Source organism: Cyprinodon variegatus, unplaced genomic scaffold (assembly GCF_000732505.1).
Source record: "Cyprinodon variegatus isolate N-32 unplaced genomic scaffold, C_variegatus-1.0 Scaffold133, whole genome shotgun sequence".
NCBI classification, from domain to species: Eukaryota; Metazoa; Chordata; class Actinopteri; order Cyprinodontiformes; family Cyprinodontidae; genus Cyprinodon; species Cyprinodon variegatus.
The window spans coordinates 1219133-1237765 of NW_015150586.1; the positions used below are offsets into that span (position 1 = coordinate 1219133).

Below are 18633 nucleotides of genomic sequence, written 5' to 3' on the forward strand. Positions count from 1 at the left end.
ATATATATATATATATATATATATATATATATATATATATATATATATATATATATATATATACAATCCAATTCTAAAAAAGATATTTTACAAGTGGTCCAAGCCATTGATTTGTTCAGTCTATTTCTATAATGTTTTTTTTTTTTAAACCTCACGGTGACATATTTCTTTTCAGGATAGAATCTTTCCTGTTTGTACTTAGCAATCTACAACAAAGCTCACTTTCATCACTTGTTTCAGGAGGTGCTGTGAATAAAGTGAGGATGGCCTCTCAGGCATACAGATACGATCAGGCTATGGCGGAAATTTTCTTCAGCTGAACCAATTTCCATGAATGATGTGGACAGAAAAACACTGCAGTGGTTCCTGAGCTGTGGCGTTTACCCCATCCAAGAAAAAGAGCTGAAATACAAATATATAAAAAAATATCACTACCTTATTTAGGTCACCTGCTGCAGCCAAAGCCTGTTACTTCCAACATCCGCTCCTCACTTCATCTACAATTACTTATTTCCAAAACCAGCACTACTTTTGCTTTTGCTTCTCTACAATCTGCTGCCGCTAGTCACTGGAAAACTCTGCAAAAATATTCTTAAACCGGATAGATTCAGTTCAATTACATCCTTGAACACTGACACTTGCAGCTGCTTTTCTACATTCATTTTTGGGTTGTCTGGTGTGTTTTAAATTGCATTTTATGTATGTATTACTAATTGTATTTATTTTAGCCTTACTTCCCTTTTCTTAAGTGGTTACTCCACTTCTTAGGCCGCCATAGTAAAAATGAACCTGTTCTTGATGACTTGCCTTTAAAAATAAATCTATAATATTTATTTTCATCCCCCCCAAAAAAATCCAGCAAAAATGACCAGATATAAAATAGAATAACACAATAATATATATTTTTTAAAATAAAAGAGTTCCAAGAAAGCAGAGGAACACAATCAGATTGGCTCAGCAGGACGAGGCGTGAGGCCAAACTAAGAGGAGTCAGGAAAATGTGCACATCAGAGGGTGTAGCTCTGAGAGAGAGCCTGCCATGCTGAAAAAGGCACACATAGCTTAAGGCGAAGTAGGAAAGCATCTGCAAGCTGTCTGAGTGAACACGCTGGTTTGGAAGGAAAGCAAGAGCATCTTAGAGAAACACAAGCAGTTATAAACAGTGTTTGACATCCATTAATAAAGCAGCCCAAGCACAACAGGGAACATTCTAAACATGGTATACAACCAGCGCGTCTGTGGATGGCTGCAGAGCCCCTGCCTGCTGCCGTATCACCTGCATTATTCAACCAAAAAAAGACCATCAACGTTGCACATGAGTTGCATCACCCTATACATTATTAAAATCCAAGCTGCATTAAAGCCTGTTGTTTATGTGAGTGACAGGAAGCCATCCCAGCGTAGCTGCTGTGCGCCGTTCGACTGCAAAATCCACAACTGCAGGGAGCTTTCAGATGCCAAAACTCTTTCAGCTAATTCAGGTGAAACAAGAAGGTTCCAGAAAGTTAAAAAGAAAAAAAAAAGAAAAGAAAGGAAAAAAAAAAAATGACATCCACAAGCAGCAATATTAAATTACTGGGGAACATTCAGAAACAATGAAATGTCGATCAGAAAGTATGCTGGTGAAGATTCTCAGTCATCATTATCCAAGACACCCTCACCTAGACTGGAAACACCACCTCACTGGTCAAAAGGGCCCAGAAGCGCTTGGACCTCCTGCGAAGGATGAGGAGAGCCCACCTGCCCCCACCCATCCTCCCCACCTTCCACTGAAGCACCATAGAGAGCGTTCTGAGCAGCTGTCTCACTGTGTGGTGTGGAGGCTGCAGCTCCTCAGACTGGAAGAAGGTGAGAACAGCAGAGAGGATCATGGGGGCTCCTCTTCCCTCCATTAAAGACATTTCGTGCCAGCGCTGCGTTTCCCGAGCCCGTGACAACATCAATGACCCCTCACCCCCCACCATGGACTGTTCTCCCTGCTGCCCTCTGGGAAGAGGCTTCACAGCATTCAATGCAGGACCAGCAGGTTCTGCAACAGCTTCTTCCCCACTGCCATTAGACTGCTGAATGTTGTATAAAATGGGGTTTAAAAAAAAGAAAAAAGCGCTGAATTTTGGAAACTGTAAATCATATACCAGTCTTATGTTTACATTTTATCAGTGCTGCACCGTAAAAACGGAAATGTCTTGACGACTTACTAAACAACATTTCTTTTTGTATACACTCTGTGTGCTCAAAATATTAATAAAGTGTTAGATCAAGGCCAGTTATTCCAAAAAGTTAAAAATCAATCCACTCGACTTTGTTGTATGGGGCTTGTTTAGCCTCTTTGTTAGCCTGCAATGCCCCATACTTGTCTATGTCTCTAAAAGGGGGGTCGTTGGAGGGAATTGTTGGCCTGGCTGAACAGGCAGGCTCTTCTGTTCTCCTGTAAAGGGCGGGTTATCCTCCTGCAGCAGTGTGTCGCAGTGAGCTTGTCACAGATATTTTTGATTTATGCCCAATAATGAAGCGTTGTCTGTGCTACGTTATTCCATGCCACAATGCCAGAGGTACAGTCAGGAGCTAGCTAGGATTGTGGGCATCCGTGTGTCGGTTTGGCGAGCTTGTTCACCATCTACAACCCCTCATCCAACGCCGGAGGACACACAGTTCCCCCTTGAGTGTTCCCCAAAGACTGGCCGTGGCGCTGCGTGTTTTTGCTTTGGATGCAAACCAACGGACCGCTCGCTCACAGCTACAAACTAGCGTCCTGCACGATGTCTGGGGATAGAGTCTGAGGTGTGCCAGGCGTTTTGGACGGAGATATAGCTACAGTTTCTGCCATTAGGTTCCAATCAGGAAATATGCATAGTGTAGAGAGGATGTAGAATTGATCAGAGTCCTCCTGTCTGCGGCACTGTCTGTGGTCACCTACAATTTTGGAGAGCTGCAACAGAGTGACTGTGGAATGGGTGGGAGTGGCGCATATCTGCGTAAACAGCGCCACACGCAGACGACCTGGTTTCTGAGCATAAACCAGGCTTAAAGCGGTTGTTGTTGTGATGATAGCGGGAAGAAATCAACTCTATCGCTGCATAGTAGGTTTTTGAAAGCTGAAATCTGAGTGTCTGCCTCAACCCCCCCCCCCCCCTCTGTTTAAGGTTGGTTTTTCTTTCTTAACATAGATGGCTTCCTTCACGCCCCTCTCAAACCACCTATCTTCTTTGTCAAAAATGTGAACATTCTGGTCGTCAAAAGAATGTCCTTTGTCCATACGGTGTACACCGGAAAAATGATCTAGAAATAAGTAAAAATCTTAAATGAAGTGTATTTACCCTTGATTTGAGTAGCTAAATGAGATACTCTGCCAGTGGAATTAGTATTTTTACCCTTAAAATAAGATAATTAGATAATATGCACTTGAAATAAGACAATGCAATTGTGTTTTCTTCAACTGCACTTATTTTAAGAAAAAATGAATTATCTAGATTTCGATTTTTTTCCACTGTAGAAGCAGAGTCTTGTCCTGAGGAGGTAGCTGTTCTGTAATGATCAGAAAAACTTCTAATCCATGAATTATGCAAGACCGGCCACCATTACTGAAGGTTAACAGCAGACAGAGGGTTTTATTCAGAGATATCAGCGCTGATAGAGACGCGGCTCACTAACAACAGGCTAATGCAAAGTGCTGGATATAATAAGAGAGAAGTGGACAGGAAGGGGAAGCTGGATGGATCTAAGCACACAAAGATATTATTTCTGCACAAAGTACTTCAGACTGAAATGAGAAAAGGTCTCTTTTCAGACATGCAGTTTGGTCTAAAATGACTCAGATTATCATTTGGTGTTAAAGAAATCTTTTAATTATTAAACAGATTTCCTCACTAGAACGGTGCAGGTTACCTCCTCAGTGCTGACATCCTCCCATCTAACAATTAGACTTTACTTTCAGTCAACACATTAATAATAAAATAACTGCAAAAACGATCCAGAAATAAGTAATAATGTCTTAAATTAAGTGTATTTAATCTTAATTTGAGTAGGTAAATAAGATTTTTAGGAATTACTATTTTCATTTTTAGGAAAAAATTACTTATTTCGGTTTATTAAGGTTTCATGCAGTGTACATACACAGCATAAAGATTCAGGAAAAGGGTTTATCCATAACAACTGTGTCGCTTTTATGACATTAATCCTTTGTTTCCAAGCTGTAGGCTGTAAGTATAAAATAAACCAATATGGCTGTTCTCACATCCTGTTTTACACACTTAGTTTCCTTCTTCTGCCTACAGCAAGAAAGCAAACGAAGGACGCAGAGGAGCACCAGGAACTGCCGCCTGTCTGTGATGGAGTCTTTTAGACAGAAATTTGTTTTGTTTCGCTGAGCATTATGAGTGGAAAAGTGCAGCCTTAAAAAAAATAAATAAAACAAATCACTGCTAAAGGCGGGTTCAGATGGTTGGATTTAAAATGATCTAGTGGTCTTTTAACCCACACATGACTATAAAAATATGAGACAGAGCAGTTTTGGGTAAACGGTTTTCTTTGCAGCCACACAGCAATCACAATAAACCGCACTCAGTAGCAGATTTTGATGCTCTTGATGTGGATCGAGCAAAGTTTGAGCAAACAGTCTCCTTCCAACACTTTTAACCTAATATTACTGCCTGTGAGTGCTTCCTTAGTGAATCGGTGAAACAAAAGCTATATTTATACCACCTCATCTCTTAACACACGTTTGCTAAATACTATTAGTAATGATTACTAGTAATGACAACTAATTATTGGTAAGTGGTTCTATGGACTAGAGAACAATGTGTCCCAATTCTCCATCATCCACAGCTTCCAATCATCAATCAAACCACAAAAACTCACGTCTGCAAAATAGAATAGACAATAATGAAATGTTTGTGGCTATTAACAGGGCTGCTCAGTGGGGCAGTGGGTACTGCTGCACAGCAGCCTTGCAGCCACAAGGTTCCGGGTTTGATTCTCGGAAACGGAGTCTTTCTGCACAGAGTTAGCCTGTTCTCCCTGAGCATGCGTGGGTTCTCTCTGGGTACTCCGGTTACTTCCCACACTCCAAAATCATGACTTTTATATTAAATGGCTTCTCTAAATTGCCCTTAGGTGTGAGTGTGTGAAAGGTTGTTTGTCCTGTTTGTCTCTGTACTGCCCTGCAATGGACTGGACACCTGTCCAGGGTGGACCCCGCCTCTCGCCCACTGACAGCTGGAGATAGAAACCAGCACCCCTCAGGACCCCAGCAGGGATAAAGAGTGACAGAAAATGGACGGATGCATGGATGTCTATTAACTGTGTAACAGTACATTACAAAGAGAACTGAAATGAAATTTTTTCAAACCCCAGATGCCCAGTGTTAAAAATGTCATCAGACACACAACTAAGCATAAGAGATATTGTTAGAAAGAGTGTTGTAGATACCACCATAAACAGAACAACACAAAATATAGACAGACAGTGGGTCTATAGTTTCCAGATTATAATAGTGTTTCAGGTTGTGTTAAAGTTGAGGTGTGCTAGTGGAGTGAAATAGTAGCGTACAAAAATAGAATATATGGCAAAATTCAAAGTGCAAAATAGCATAACAGAGACAACACACTTCTGTAAACATATGTTATTGTGCAAAAAAAAGAACTTAAGAAAAGATTATTGGTATTTATGCACAACCGAGCATTGTTCAAGCACTGGATTTTCCTTTTTACAATTTACTGTTTATTGGGCTAAAAGCTGTGATGAGCTGATGGTAAACTACCTTACAGGCCAAGGCTCAACTCTAAGAAAATATCCAGCAAAAGTACACTTCAAAATACAATCTGTATAATAATATTATCAGGATTTGATACTACATTTAAATATTACGTTGATGCTTCGAACGTCAATGGTATTCCCCTTTAACCAAGAAATCAGACGGAGAGTCCTTGCTGCCGTTCATAGAAGCTAGAAATCAACATAAAGTGGGTTTTTTGGTGTGTAGTAAAAACTGCAAATACCAGTATGTAAAGGGAATCTTCTTTTTTTTCACTTGTAAAATATACATTATTTTGTCTGCTGAAAATGAAAAGTGAAGCACAGCAGTTTTAACCCTTGTAAAATCAATGGCTCCTTTGCAGGACCTGAACCCAACTTTTTCTGCCTCTGTTGCAGGTGGATAGCGATCACAGATTTCAGCTGTCAAAATTTGTTAAGCCTAAAATAAAGGTGAATAACTCAGGAAATGCTTTAAATGGTTCTTGAACTTGTACAAAATACACAAAGTGCTGTCGGGTTAATGACCAACTTCATCTTTTTTAAGACTAGACCTTAATAATGATAGATATAGCTGACCAGGTTTGACTAGCATGATGGCTTTCGATAATCTGGCACAGCTCACCAATCATCTCACCAATGGTCTCATTTCTTTAGTAACACCCAGTTGGAAATGCATTTAACTATAAAACTGCTATTTTGTCACTGTTTGCATTCAGGTTCAAACATTTTTGGTTTTTTTTACATTATGATAATATAAAAACTTTGTATATAAGTTTATTTTCAATTTAAAGACAAATATAATATTGTGATTGAATAATGTTTAGGCAAATAATAACAATAAAAATAGCAATAATGTAATTGACAGAATCCAGACCATATTTCCTTAACCATCATCTCAGAAGTGAGAGGAACTAATTTCTCAGTTATTCATCAGTCTGTCGCATTCAGTTTAACCTTTCCTGTAAAATATCTTTTCCTAATACCTGCCTAGTTTCTTCCTGCACTAGAAATTCTCAGGAAGCTAAAATCTCTCCTTACCTGTACAGACCCTACATCATTCACCCCACTGATGGCCTCTGGTCCATATCCTCCCTGATTCTGCTCTTTGCTTTATGGTATTAAAGAACAATAAATATGTGAAGCTAAAATGCAAAAAAACATTTGGAATTTAACCTAAAACTAACTATTAGCCCATGGTTGTTTTTGTTTTTTTATTTCTCAATGCATTTTCCCTGCATGGAGACCCTCTGTCTACTAAACAAATGAACACAAAGCAGCCAATCACCTGGCTGCAAGGTGAGGCATACAGGTACCTGGATGCGGTGAAGAAGAGGCGCTGCAGTTCTTACTTAGCAACAGATGTTATGGTGGTCAGGAAGGCTGGTCTGAGTGTTTTAGAAACCGCTGACTGAGAGAGATCAGCAGTTTCACCAGGGACCTTTAGCTTTTACTGAAAGTTAAGCTGTCTGTTGCACACTTTAATAATGCATAAACTGTAATCATTTTACTGTAATAAAGACTAAGGAGGAAACTCTGAGGCTTTTAAAAAAAGAAAAAATGCTCTAGAAGAGAGTCAGAATTAAAGCAGATTAAGAACCGGCCCCTACAGCGAATCTGCCACAGAAAGGAAAAGCCGGTGTCTAGTCAAAGCCCAAACAAAATGGCAGAGCATGGAAGATACGCTTCAGAGACACGAGGAGATGATTATGTCTTTAAAGGTTGACAAAAATCATTCGCTTTAACAAAGGTTATAAAAGTGAATTTCTATACACTGCAAATAAAAAGGTATTGCTTTCTTTTACATTAACAATAAATATAATATCATTACAATAAAATTTAGAATAAATTTCAAAAAATGATCTAAAATAAGTTCTAAAATCTGCGTTTTTTACCTTAATTTGAGCAGGAACAAAAGATTATTTACCAATGAAACAAGGATTTTGGCCCCTAAAATAAGATAATTAGATTTTCCATAAGGTGTAGATGTAGCGCAGAGTCTTGTCCAGAGGAGGGCGCTCTTCTGTGTTGGGCCAACGGGTCTATAAATATTTAATATATTTAAAGAACTTTCAGAAGTTTCAATTCTGAATATGAGTGGACTTTTCCTTTTGACTTGTTAATTTCACTATGGCAAACAAATTTTAATGGTGATGAATCTGTCCTGTTTTTGTTAAAAGAAATTAAATGTTTTATAGATAACACAGGGAATAAGGAAAACTGCCCTTGTCTTTGTTTCGTTGCTAAAACCAAAGGAACATTACAAAGATGCTCAGAATGTCCAACAAAAAAAGATAACAGAGTTTGAACGCCTCAGGTCTTCAGTCATGTTTATTTTAATTTCCACTCATTAATGAAATGTACTCCGCTTCTACCTCCTACCTGACACATTGAGACAAAACCAGTACACAAAATGTCAAGATTATCCCACACTGGAAAGGTCAAAGGGCATCAGCATGAAGGAGAAAGACCAAAGACAGATGAGAAGTGATGAAGGAAAGGAAGAATTAATTGCAAATCACTGAAATGAAAAGGTTCAGAAATTAATCGAAAAAAGGAGCAGAAATCTTTTATCCACCTTCTTATCACCTTCATCTATCAGTTCGTCCAAAGCTTCTCTTTCTTTAACACATCCATTTATCTTCTCTTCCTTCTTCACCCTTCTGTCCATCCATCCATGCTGGCCTCCATTCATCAGCTGAGCAGGACACCGAGACACTCGACTTTCACTCTCACATCTACTCCGCTCAGCACTTCACAAAAAACTCACTCCTGAAACAAACATCCAAAGCTGATCCAGAATTCCAGATTTGATTCATTACTATATTTAGAGTTGTAAGTTGAATTCTCCAATCAGTCTGCAGGCCTCTACGTGAATTTAGAAATGCTGGAGGTTTGTGGTTAGAGTTTGATGCCTCTTTATCTATGGTCCTCTGTCCATCTGCCAAGGCCCCGAAAAGAAGAACCTCTCTGCCTGTGTTTGGTCACACTGACAGGATCTAAGAAGCAAAGTGAACTAGGGGAACTCCGACACTAAGATAAACTCTGCATATTAGTAGCCCATATGCTCTGCTATGTGATTCTATCTGAACAACTTGGACAAGCTGCTCCTGCAGAACTACAGGCCCGTCTCAAACCTCCCCTTCATCAGTAAGATAATTCAATCAGCTGTGATTCAGCCAGTAAACACTAACTGATCAGCTGCTTCTACTTCTTCCAGTAGGTGTCCTCACCATACTACAGAGACTGACCTCTGTAAGCTGTTCAATGAGATCTGCATAAAATCAGACCAATGTTCTGGTATTATTGGACGTCATTGAAGCGTTTGGTTCTTTTGATATTTGGATTTTATTAGAGCACCTGGAAAACTGGGTCTGCCTTTCTGGTACGACTCTGGACTGGAATAAATCCTACATGAAGGACAGTGACTACTGTGCATCAGTGGAACTTCAAATCAGAGACCAGAAAAATCACGTCGCCCCCCCAAGGGTCCATCTTAGGGCCCCTCCTATTCAATATATCCTAACTCAGATATAAAAAAAACGATCTCAGTTTCCATGATGGTGCAAATGACACCCAGCTTTACATTTACTATGAACCCATTCCAGCTCTGGGTAAATACAGGGAAGAAATTAACGCATGGATGAATAAAATGTTCTTCAATTGCTGCTTTGTTCATCTTTAGTAGAATTGATCCCTGCAAACGAGTCTCTACAGGTTTCCTGATAAAGTGGATCAGAGCTGCAGCTGATCCAGACGCTGCTGCCAATATCCTCACTAGAACTAAGAAAGTGGAGAACATCAACCAAGTTCTAAAGTTCTTCCTCTGGCTCACTGTATCTCAGAGAATCGACTTGAAAATACGTCTGTTAGTCTATAAATCCCTGAATAGCTTAGCTCCAAAATGGAAAACAGATTTGTTGGCAGTGGATCAACAGCCAGATATCTCAGCTCTACTGGATTAAATAGGATCTGTAAAACCAGAACTTGAACCAAAAATGGAGTAGCAGCTTTTACAGGGGTCTTTGACTGAGCATAATAATATAATAATAATATAATATAATAATTATTAAAGTTTTGAGTTCAACTGTCCTTCCTTTTTCTAATAAATCAGTTTAATAATTATCTAATGTATGTAATACCACTGCATTGTACCTTTCTGTATTTTCCCTCCTGTTTAGCTCTTTGAAATGCCTTACTGTTTAGAAATAAATTAGTTTGCCTTTCGTGTAAGAAAATGCCTTCTTTCAGATCATTTTTGTAAAACCAAAACGGAAATATGACTAATAAAATAAAGCAAATGCTCAGTTCTCAGCAGATGTGTGGCAACCTGCAGACATTGTTTAGCTCTTCTATCTTCAGCAGCAGTTTGCCCTTCTCTCTCCTCTTAGCTGAGTTGTGGCAGTCAGCCACGGCCCTATAGAGGCGCACTGAGGTTAGAGCAGCAGATTTAAGAGCCTGCTGCAGAGAGAGAGAGCAGGGGAAAGTAGGAGAGATAAAACCGAGCTGGAGAGACGGAGGTCACGGAGACGCAGGATCAGCTGGTGAGTCTGAAGCAATGAGGTGGATCTTTAGCAGAGAACGCCTATATGAAGCTGCTATGAGCCACATTATACAACCTCAGGCCATTAAAGTACATGTGATGCAGGAAAAAGGCCAAATGATTCATGGAAATATTTGAATCATTGGATACTGATTCACTATTATGGTTCCTTAAGATTAATTAAAACATGAACAAATGAAACAGTATGATGTCATCAGCACCTTCCAAATATATGGTGAAGAATTCTGTCAGAACTTTAATAATTTCTCAAATGGACTGCTGTCAGATTTTCTGGCTGACGCTAAAAGAAAAGACCCAGGAGGGCAGGAGATTATCCATGATAAGGCTGATAAGGCTGCAGTTTTAGCTCTAAAATGCTCTCAGAGTTTTAAAATCCGACTGCAAAAAACAGTCATGAAGTAGCAGAAGATCTGTCAGTTGATGGCTGACAGCTACAACAGCAAAAAAAATCAGAACACTTAACAAACATGCCGGTGAAGATTGTCAGTCATCCAGGTCATAGCCATTCCGAAATAGTTAAAAAACAATCCACTTAACTTTCTTTCCAGTTAGAGACGTTTGCTGTCTTCAAACTATGCAGTTCAATGCAGTGAGGAATAACCTGATCTTTATATTGGAGAAACCAAACAACCTCTCTATAGACGCATGGCCAAACACAGAAGAGCGCCCTCCTCTGGAAAAGACTCTGTGTTACATCTACACCTGATGGACAAAGAACATTCTTTGGAGGACCAGAATGTTCACATTTCGGACTAAAGAAGACAGGTGTTTTGAGAGGGGCGTGAAGGAAGCCATCTATGTTAAGAATGAAACACCAACTTTAAACAGGGGGAGGGGACTCAGATTTCAGCTTTTAAAAAACTAAAATGCAGCGATAAAGTTGATTTCTTCCTGTCATCATCGCAACCCCAACCCCTTTACAGGGGAATAAAAGACTTCGTCTTTTCAGCCAGGCCAACAATTCCCGTTTCTATTTGCATGTTTTCTAAACCAAAACAAGTTTTTTTTGGGCTACTGTATAAAACCTGGAACTCAACGCTATTTCTGACATTTAGAATTGAAAAAGCTTCCTGGATGGAAGAGAAACATCTTTAAACATGGAAACAAAGTCCAGAGGATTGTTTTAAACTTTTTAAAACTATGATCAACACTATGATGTAAAGCTGAAAATAGAACAATGAATCATCCTCATGATTCCTTGATACAAGATGAGGACAAATGATCGAATTCCAACATAGGAAACATCAATCCATCCATTTTCTGTCATGCTTTATTCCAGCTGGGGTGGCGAGGGGTGCTGGTATCTATCTCCAGCTGTCTGGACAGGTCGCAGGTCAATCGCAGAACATTGGAAACCGTTTGAGCTTATATTTACTTGAATAAAACCAATCTAAAGTCCTATTCTGGCAGGGTTGGTTTGGAGATGATGTGGGATTAGTAGTTCTCTTTGCTTTTTGTTGAAGAATGAAATCTGCATTGGAGAATTTTGAAATCCTTTTGGGTCCCTGGTGAGTAAAACCCAGCGAAAGCCTCACAACGTACGATATCAGAAAGAAAAGGCTGAAGAGAAGGAGCATTATGGGATGCAAATGGTGAATCACATCAGACATTGCACTGTAATGTAAGAAACATTTTCTTCTGCCTTCTGCATTACAGCTGGCTAGCATTGGAAATAAGACAGCACTGAGCAAACATTATGCAATAAATAAAACATTAACATCATAGTCATGTCATAAACGTTCAGTTAAAAATTCACATTAACATGTTGAGATGAATCACATAAAAAGCTAATGTTTGTGGTGGGGGGGATAATTTAACCATTACATGGGTTTCCCAGATAATGTTTATCCCATGCAAATAGGGCTTAAGTAACAGAAAATGCACATTTCACTCAGATTAGTGTAAATGTAGAATGATATTACCACTTTGGAAAATAACTATTGAAATAAAAATTTGAGGCCGAACATTTAGCAAATGGTTTTGCTAGTTTAGCTCCTTGCAACACCTACAAGTAAAGGAGTCTCAACTGCAGAAAAGCAAATGTTTTTAAAGCATCTATGCGTACATCCTTAAATATTTATCTGTTGTCTCCTGATTCTTCTTTATTTTTGTTGTTGCCATCAACAGTCCTGTCTGCTTCTCTTCCTCTATGTGCTACAGCAATGTTGATCATTGTCTCCAAATGCATCCCCCTTTTGTATCCTAATAATAACGTTTTTAATGCCCTCTGGCTAACGAACAGTGCCAGATTATCGAAAGCCATCATGCTAGTAAAAGTATACCACTGTTTTCCTGCCTGCCTTCTCTGCCTCCTGCCTGTTCTCTGAATCTTACCTACCGATACTGATTGTTGCTCAGTTGGATCAAACACTAAAACCAAACCAACTATTCCCATTCACAGCCATCCTATCCAATAGCAATGTCATACAGCTGTCACTAGCCTGAAGATTCAGTATCCCCGCTCTGCCAAGGATGCGATAAGGTTAGCGGCTTTTTTACCGAATTTTTACCTTTGCCCACAAGTCTCAGTTAGCCTCTATCCTATTTCTTTCCCTTCAGCAGGCCTGACCTTTCCTGATGTTCCAGAAAAAATGTGTAGCATTGTTTTCTGTAGGTTCCTGTCCCCAAATAAACAGTTGCACCATGTTTCACATTGCTTTAACAGCTAAACCAGATGACTTGCACCATGCCAGAGAGTTGAAAGTCCTCATAATTACTGTCAAATTAATGCGGAAAGAAATTGGAAAAGTAGTCCTGAATGTCTTACCTTCAGTGACGTTTTAGCATACCACGCATTGTTTCAGGATTCACATGTTACAAAGGATCATGGATCAAGCTGCAGGTCAGAGATCCTCCGGCAGATATTTCACACTGCAGAACAAAGAGAAAATCATTAAGTTTTAGGTTATCAATTTCTTTGGGGAAATCCTTTCAGTGACTGTTACCTGTCATGTTAGAGTGAGGTCTGAACAGGATTCATTGACTGTGTACAGAAGCAGCCTAATCATCAATTAACTGGTTAGCTTAGGCTAAGTGTGCTTAGCCGAGAACAGTTGTTTCATAGACTGATTCTCCCACACAGGAAATCTGCCTTCAGATGCTGTTGCTACTGGATATCAATGACCTGAACAACCCTCAGTATTGATCCAAAGAGATCTCCCTCCTCCTTCCTTCCTTTTACTTTTCCTCTCATCTCTTCTGTCCTTCTTTACATTTTTGTCCAGTTTCTCCCCTTTTCCCACATTTCATCTTTTCTTTACCCACACCCAAGCCTCAGTTCTCCCCTCCATCCTTCCCCCTAACTCGCTTTTCAGCTCTTCTCCTTCAAAGGATAGAGGGCACGGCTGAAACAAAGGCTGCTTCTATACGAGCTGAGCCAGCAGGATGGAGAGAAGGAGAGGAGGGAGGGAGAGGATGGATCAAAATCACGCAAGGAGGAAAAGAATGAGGGCAAAGAGTAAGGTGGATGGGAGGGCGGGGATATAATGGAGGCGACGGTGGGAGAACAGCAGAGGCCTGGAGTCAGTGAGCGATGGATGAATCAGAAACAGGATGGATGGAAGGATGGGAGAGGATAATGACGGATGCAGAGGAGAGTTCAGGAATTGCTTTCATATTAGAGTGGCGTTCTCTGGTATCATCCTGATTGCATGTGCAAATGCAAACACGGCCCGTTATGAAACATTTCCCCAAAAAACACAAACCGCTCTAATAATATTCCATTTCGCTGCATTTTCTAAATCTGTCTGTTGACCTGCCTTCGTATCTATGAACAGATCTTGATACATTTAAGTTTTCATGGTTTCTGATCATAGCTTATGTACATTTTTGGAAAAAACCTTTAGCGCTGATAAAGAGGAGGGAGGTTTGCTTTATTTTAATAAATAAAAAATAAAACCATATAGATGGTTGCATTATGGGAGGGCTTAGTCAGCAGGTCTGCCAAACATGACAGACTGGAGTTAATATGCAGGCTGCAGCCCGTCCTCAGTACAAGGACACAGGGCCCGGTGTGTGTGTGTTGGTGGGAGGTGGGGGCACATATTTAATATTTTTTAATTGATGATGGTTTTAGGATTAATTCAGCTTCAGTTCTTAGTTTTTGTAGCTTTGGTGATCATGTCTTAGCTTTCTTTTAGGTCTTTTTCTTTTTGATTTGTGGCTTTTTTTTTGTCACCTTTGAATTTTGTTGACTTTTCTAGACCACAGCATGATTTCTATCAAATGTCGTCGCATCCTAAAAAAATGTCCAGAAAAAGAAAACAACTGGAGGCCAAGAAAACAGTGCTAATTTGCAGCCACATCAGAGCTTCTGTCCAAAGAACCAACAGCTTCCCAGATTCAGTTGAAACGGGGATCCGACGCCTCATAAAATCTCAGAAGCAAGCTGTACCAGCACATCTATCATTAAAAAGCAACTGGCTGCTATTTTTTTCAAAGAGGACAAACAGGCGTGAAATCAGCAGTAGTTGTAAGGATCAGCCGAGCTGTGGGTCTATAGATGGTTGTCTGTTGTCCGAGGGAAAAGAAAACCAGCGCAGCCTAATGAGCCGGCATCCCCAGGGTGAGACTACATTCACTCTGATTTAATCTGGAATATGCAAAAGTGCCTAAATCCTTTAATGAGGGCTGGATTAGTGAAATGAAATGCCCCAGCAGCACCCCTCGACATGGGCTCCACACGGCAGGAGCTGAGTGAATGTCTGGGCAGTGGAGAAGATAAAAACAATCTACGATGAAAAAGTCCAGTGGAAGCAAACCTAAGATGTTTTCTGTAGTAAAGATCCATCATTTTCCCTGTGAGTGAAGACATGAGCCGCCCACGCTCAGGACTGTTACCCAGTTAAAGACCGATTGTCTTTGTGGGGGCTGGAGGTTGATGATGAGGATGCATGCCTCTCGTCTCACTAAACCTACCAATAAGGCCTTCAACATGACTTTTTACTGACATTCATGACCTGATGGCTCATACCCCTCAATTAAAACTAACAGTTTCACCTTCTTTTCTTAGGCTAATGGTTTCTGTTTAACGTTTTCTTCAGACATTTTTACAAGCAACAAATATCATGATGCTAAAAAATAAAATAAAAAACAATCCACTGGACTTTCTCTTCCATCCAAGAAGCTTTTTTAATTCAAAATGTCAGAAATAGCATTGATTCAAGGCTTTATACAGTAGCCCAACAAAGCCTTTAGAAAAAAACAAATTGAAACGGACGAACGGGTCTGTCCCCTTTTAAATGGGCAGTCGTTTGGATTCTTTGTTAGCCCGCAAAACCCGATACCGGTCTAAGTTTCGCAGCAGTTAAACTGATCTGCTCTTTTTATTATTATTATTCTCTAGGAAGTAAACATATCTAGATCTCCAACATCTGTGAAAACGTAGAAATCAGAATTATAAAATAATACTCAATGAATCCAGCTGCATTGGACCAAAAATATTTTTTCTTAGCAGAGCTCAAGCAAGAGGGTATAACTACTGCTCCTTCTTTAACAAAAACTGATTTCGGATTATATCGGACTGCACCTAAAATCTTTCACATTGACAAACTGCTAAAACACATTTCTTTCATCTAAAGTTTTTGTAACCATGTGGTTAATAATACATTGCTATGCTGATCTAAATTAGGCTCCTCTCCTATGGAACCAACTACCAGTTTTATTCTGTGAGGCAGACACCCTGTCTACTTTTAAGGCTAGGCTTAAAACTTTCCTTTTTGATAAAGCTTCTAGTTAGAGTGGCTCAGGTTATCCTGAGCTATCTCTATAGTTATGCTGCTATAGGCTTAGACTGCTGGAGGACATAGGGACCCCTTTTTCATCATTCTGCTTCATTCTATCTCTATTCTCCCACTCTGCAGAATCTATTAGTTCAATCTCTAACGTTCTGCTCTCTCTGCTTTTTCTCATAGTAGCTTCATCTGGTCTGTTTCTGTTTTGCTGTGACTCCATCCTGGAGAGAAATATCAGCTGTGCTGCTGCCATCAACACCTTAGATTATAGATGTTGGAGCTTGGCCTGTTTTTCAGTGTAGTCCTGTTTCTCTGACTGTGACTAACTGGATGTGCTCTCTTCACCCTCAGACATGGGAGCTGGCTCTGAGCTCATCTGCCTGGCTGTGTGTTTCCTGGACGGGGCCGCCTGTGGAGCTGGTTGACAGTTGCCTTTTGTATCTATGCTTCTTTTTATATGTCTACTTCTCTCAGAGTTTTTCCTCTCCACTGTCACTACCAGCATGCTTAGTGTGAGGGATTGCGGAAGAGTCGATGAGTCGATGCAATCAGCTGGTTTACCTTAGATAGAAAACTTTGAACCAATCTGAATGGATGATCTGGTTAAATTTTCTCTGTAAAGTAACCTGAGATGACAGGAGTTGTGAATTTGCACTATAGAAATAAACTGAACCTTTAGGCCAACACTATTTCGGGGAGTGTTGGCCTGCTGGTTAGATCAATGAAGGTTGCAAGTACCCGGTCCGATCCCTACAGCAGGCACTCTGGGTCCCTGAGCAAGACCCTTAACCCCACACTGCTCCCCAGGCGCTGCACAATGGAAGCCCACTGCTCCCCAAGGGGAGGGGTTAAATGCAGAGGGTGAATTTTCTCCAATGTGAGATGAATGAAGTTCAATTTATTTTCTTCTTTCTGAATTGAACTGAATTCTCATAGCTATTATTGTTGATTAATGTTCTTAGGTTGGGAAATATCACAAACCTTTTCTAACATCCCACACTACAAAGTAAGTATTTAAAGTATATATGATTAGTGCTAAAATCATATCAGGCATCAAGTCCAGTATCGGCCAGTTCTCTAAGGTGCCATATCAGTATCCTACCAGAAAAAAGCAGTAGCTGCTTCTGTGGATCTTATTGCTGTATCTGAAGCACTACTAGTAAGAAAATAGCTTTTATTGTTTGCTTCCCATTTTAATTTGGAAATGCTCTCATCTCACAGCTTGTGTCTGTAAAGCAGCTTTATTTTTATTTATTAAATGGCATAAAGCCAAGCAGCAGAACCAGCACACTCTTCACACAGATACCGCAGTGTATGAATAACTCTTCCAGGTTTGACCCTTTTCAAGAGGCTTCCACTTCATTAGATACCCTCCTCTAGCTGTGGTTTTGTCCTTTCTCTGTCTGCGATGACATTTTGAACTTGTAGTACATTTACATCGATGTGTCATGGCTGTGGTATCCACATGGGATCACGATGCTGAAGGTTGCTTCAGGGGTACACCAGAGCGGAGCGGTGAAGGATCCAACTATCCAAAGACAGTGTGTGTAAATTATTGTATGCGTGTGTGTTTGGATGTGATGCTTGACTGAGCTTATGGACCGAGAGCAACACCATCCAGCCAGAAAGCTGCTTTTATCAATTATTGAAGCAGGTCAGTAAGCAGGAGGAGAGCAGCAGCTGAATATGTGGAAGTGAACGTCTCTCTGTGCTTATATCACTGAACTGGCTGATTCACAGCCTAAATGTTCTGCTTTTAGCAAAGTTTAATGTTTCATTTTAGACTTCTCCACTTTAGAGAAGGCAAAATGCTCTAAACACACAAGCTTTTTGGCAAAAAGAAGATTAGAAGGGTTAAATATCTTCTATGTATGTTAAAGGTGCTATAATAACTCATTTAGTCCAGTTCAATTATGCAAGAGCGGATAATTGGTTTTAATTGAGAGTTAGATTTTCCCAGAATTCCCACCTGCATGGCAGCAGTCATCATGGTGTAGGAAGCATGCCCTGCATGCAGAGAGCTGCTGGCCTGAAATCCGTACAGCAAAGTGTTACCCTGAAATCCCACATCCTTTGCAAGCGGAGCAGAGCGGAGTGTAGGCCTTAGTTTTTGGGAATATATAAAATTATGCTCTAATCTGCAGTTACCAATCCATCGTTGCAATATTTGAATTTGAAAAACTGGATCTTTTTCCTGTTTGGTGCGATTGCAATTGCAGATCTGGCCAGAGCAGAGGAAAAAATAGCTCGGCTCTGTATTTGGACTATGATGGACGGAGAAGAGGTGGACGGTGACATGAGGAGTAGCGGTGGATGTGGAACAGCTCTCATTGATTAGCATGACATGGCAAGTACTCCACACATCGTATGTAAGCAGAGCGGAGCGCTGACGGGGGTAAAGTTACTTCCTATGGAGCTAAACTCAACCCTTTTAAAGAGTCTGTATTGGTCCACAGTAGATAGAGATAAAGTGTTAAGTCGGTGTTCTGCGCATGCTTAGTGCAGATCTTTTGCAGATCTTTTAGTTATCAGGCTCCTCTCCTGTGGAACCAACTACCTGTTTTAGTCCATGAGGCAGACACCCTG

General features: G+C 40.2%; 1 long non-coding RNA gene across 1 annotated transcript in view; it reads right to left on the reverse strand.

Annotated features, from left to right (window-relative positions):
* LOC107085788 overlaps positions 1 to 18633 on the reverse strand; it is a 130347-nt gene that overhangs the window by 37386 nt on the left and 74328 nt on the right. The window contains exon 2 of the long non-coding RNA XR_001481273.1: positions 13083 to 13186. This is a non-coding gene — a long non-coding RNA (uncharacterized LOC107085788). The remainder of the gene's footprint in view (positions 1 to 13082; positions 13187 to 18633) is intronic.